A 4,229-nucleotide genomic window follows, 5' to 3' on the forward strand; every position below is an offset into this window, starting at 1 on the left:
CGAGGTGCTCTACTCTCAGCGAAGTCAGGAGGATTGCAGGATTTGGTCTAGTAATTTTAATGCTAGGTGATGGTACAATAGCAGTTATAATAAACAGGCATCTTCACTTGAGGGAAAAAAATAAACATCAGTGGTATCATTCTGTGGGGTTCTTACTCACAGCTGTCATCACCACCATTTTTTAAACCTGTCTAGGCATTTTATAAATTGCAGGCTGTTCTAAAATATAGTGCAAACATGCTATAAAATATTAGTATTTTTGTTCCGTAATTTTCCATTAACATGTCTCCCTGTCTCTTTTCCCTGATGCACTGTCACAGCTATAAAGTATGGTATTTATGCATCTTGATGCAAAAGGTTTTAACCACGAAACTTCCATTAGCCTTTACACATATTTCAGATTAAAGCCCCCTGGTTCAAATTCAGAATCCACCATTGGCTGTAAATACTTTTATTTGCTTCAGAACATGCTATTTATGTATAATGTGAAAATTAGGAGGGCTGTTACGATGATGAAGGGAATACCAGACACACAATGTAACTGTTCACTTTAAACCTCTCTTTCTGCTACTGTCTTAAAGTGTCTAGCCTAGATGCACTCTTGTTTAAGGACACTTGTAATTGTATAAAGGAAATTCTTCATGTTTGGTTGTTGTGCCTTGAATGCCTCAGAGAAACAGCAGGAAATTATACAGCAAACTGTGATAGCTATTATTTAAAAGAAGAAAAACTAAGAGTCATTTGAGTTATATTCTTCTCCAGGAGCACATAACTCTCACTGATGTTAGTTTGGGAATTAAAAACCTGTATCAAGAGAAGAGTCTAGTATTAACATATCATAGCCCCAATAGACATAATGGGCCAGACTCTCCATTTCTTGAATAACCTGGGTGCACTCCTAGCCTCACTGAAGTTGAAGTCAATGGCAAAATCCTATTGATTTCAATGGGGGGGCCAGGATTTCACTCCTTAACTATAAGGGGAATATAGGATGCACCAGGAATGCAGGACTGGGCCCTATGTAGAAGACTTTATCATCATGAATAAACTGTACTTATCTCTAATGAATTGCTTTTTCAGATATTTTATTAGAATATTACCCATGCCACTATTTTGTTGCAAAAAAGTCTGCATTATACACAGCATCTTACACAGAGCCCTGTAATGAATCATACTTTTTAGTTACTATGTTTTCTACAAAAAAACCCCCATAATCTTAGAATGTTATGTTTTCAGCTGATCATATTCAAGAAGCAAAGTCAAGTCATTTCCTTTTTTTAAAGTTGCATATTCATTTACTTGTTAGAACAATAAGTGCAAATCTAACAATGATAAAATTTCATGTAAAAACCTATAATTGAGTTTTGCTTTTGGTTTGATGTGCAGTGCACAGAAAGTTTGAGGATAAGTGTAACAAAGCACAGTATCTTGACAAGGGAAGTCTTTATCAATGATCAGTCTTTAGCCAAGCATTTGAGACGTCTATTCTGCTCATTGCTTTTTATTTAGGCTTTTAAATGTGTACTGGTTAGGCTACAAATCATTGAACTCATATTCTTTAGTTTCATTTAAAAACAGGTCAGACTGGATATCGATTTCCAACAACCTACAATACAATCAGCAGCTACCATTTCCAGACCCATGAAGATGGTAAATGAGGTTTTATTCCTTTCCTCTTCTCTGCCTTGTGTGTTTTAATGTGGTTTTATTTTTTTTTCTCTCTCTCTTGAGGGCCAAATGACAAAAGCCCATTTTGGGCTTTGCAACTTAAGATTTTAAGAGATGCTTTTCTTTTCTCTTGCAACAGGAAGCTTGCACATAATTGTGTGTGTTTGTTTATATATATTTTTTTAAATGTACAATCAGGGCAAAGAGGGAATGGATTTTGATGACTGTTTTCAAATGGAGAAAAATTACACAATGTTCCCTCGGTGTAAACAAGGGATTCTTAAGTTTTCTGTGGACTATAAACAAGGAGCTTGCAATGGAAAAGTAGTGATTACATAACTTGTACATTTTTTTATTTACTGAGTACATAATAGCATTAAGTAGCACTCTTTAAAATAAAGATCTCAGCTGTTCTATGACAATGCCATCAGCCATAATGGCAGTGCTATATACTATCTGCAGCCATACCTCTTTGTGCTGTGGTGCTTACTCCTGGGGGAATTCTGTTCCAAGAAATTAAAAATCTGTGAAGTTTAAAATTCTGAATATTTTATTTGTCAAAATAACACAATATAATCGTGCCAGTTTCATTTATTTTGGTATTTCAAAATACCTGTCAGCAAATATGTTACAGAAACAAAAAATTGTTGCAAACAACAAAAAAGATTCAGGAAATCTTTTTGAGAAATAGATTCCTTAATTAATACAGAACTTTGAGTAGTAATTCATTTAAACTACAACACAGAAATATATTTCCCGCACCCCTCAGAAGCAGTGCAAAGGCTCGGGTGAATCTGGGGTAATGGAAGAGTTGAGGGATAGTGATGTAATTGCTGGGAAGAAGCCTGGGAGTGAAGTTGGAGACCCTGGCTGACCCCTAGCCTTTCCCATTCAGTCAGGCACATCTGCTCTTGTCCCCATGTGTCCCTGAACCCCCCCTCAACCACCCCTCCTTCCTGTGTCCCATTCCCATTCAGTCCCTGGCTCAATGCTGTCACCCCAATAGCTCCTGTGCTCCTACCCCAGCCTGTCCCCCCCACTGACCCTTCTGAACCCCCGTCTTTGTGACCCCCCAGCAGTCTCATGTGCCTGGTCTATCCACCACCACCCCCATATCCCATCCCATCTGGCCCCCTGGGCAGGGTACGGTGAGGAAGGCAGACACTGCCATCTCCCTCTCCGTGGTTGGCGGCTCCAGGCCTGACCCAGCTTCCCCTCTCTTCTTGTGCCACAGCAGCCCCAGTTGGGTGAAAGATTTAACTGCAGTGCCTCCCCGGCAGAATCTATTTTCGGGGGGAGGGATCTGTGAGGAACATGAATTCTGCGCATGCACAGTGGTGCAGCATTCCTCCAGGAGCATATCTCATTAGTTAAGCAGAATTAAACCTGTTCTGTACTTGGATGGGAGTCTACCAAAGAATAGTCAAGGATGCTCAAGGAAATGGTTATGGTGCTTCAGTAGGTGGCAGTCTTGGCTCTTCATCATTACTTAACCAAAAGCACAGAGGTACATACCACAGTGGTCCTGGAAGTGCTGTCTTTTAGATAAGAAGTAAAACTGTGGCCCTGCACATTTATGGTCATTGAAAGCTTTATGGAAATTTGTGTAAGAGTAGGGGCATTAACCCAAATATTCTGGCTAAATTCAAGTTTGTGTAATTACATTCTATCTAGACAACATTCTCCCTGGATTGTTAACAGGTTATGTTTATTTTATTATATTTTATTTCAGATTGTTTATTTTCATCACTTCCTGCCCTAAAATAGCACTTTGGGATTCTTTGGGATGAAAGGCAATATGTAAATACGCAATACAGTGAAATCTGTCTGAAGTGTCCACTAAAAGAACCAACAAAAATGGTCATTTAAGGTGGGTTTGGCTTCTAATAAAGAGCTAGCAGAACTGAACTCATTACATGTGATGATATTTTGGGGTAGTCTGTTAAAACATGAGGTTGCCTACTAAGGACAGTCTCTTGACATATGTTAATATTAGAACCTTTTAATGTCAAGCTCATTTATTCATTTATTTAATAATTTATAAAGTTTAAAATGTCACATCATTGTACAAAAAATGGCTCTGTGTCAGGACAGGAAATCTTAAGGCAACGTGTATCATCTTAAAGTTCCAGAGTTCACCAGTTATTTCTTCCTAATTGCAACTGGGTTTAAGAATCTTCATAGGAAATGATAAAACACTTAATATTGTATAAGAAATTTGATTAAGATTCCTCTTTGATTATTCCTTTGGTGAAAAAAATGGCATCAGATTTGCTCTATCTACCAGTAAAAGATATTTTCTCTGGTGTAAGATGTTACGAAGCTGAATTTACATTGTAAAATTTACTGCCAGCCTATAATGGGCCTGATCTTGCATCATCTGCTCAATCAGTGAAGCCAATAAGAGTTTTGGGTGAACTATGAATGCAGGATCAGGCCCAATATAGGAAGCAAAAATTATACATGTTAGTCTTCTTAACCAATTGGACTGAGACCAGGAAGTCCGAGTAGCACAAAGATTGCCTTTTACCAGTAAAGTGACACAAACACGACAAGGGTCA

This window comes from Emydura macquarii, unplaced genomic scaffold (assembly GCF_026122565.2).
Source record: "Emydura macquarii macquarii isolate MOO-44397 ecotype Brisbane River unplaced genomic scaffold, CSIRO-AGI_Emac_v2 contig_1045, whole genome shotgun sequence".
Taxonomy (NCBI): Eukaryota; Metazoa; Chordata; order Testudines; family Chelidae; genus Emydura; species Emydura macquarii.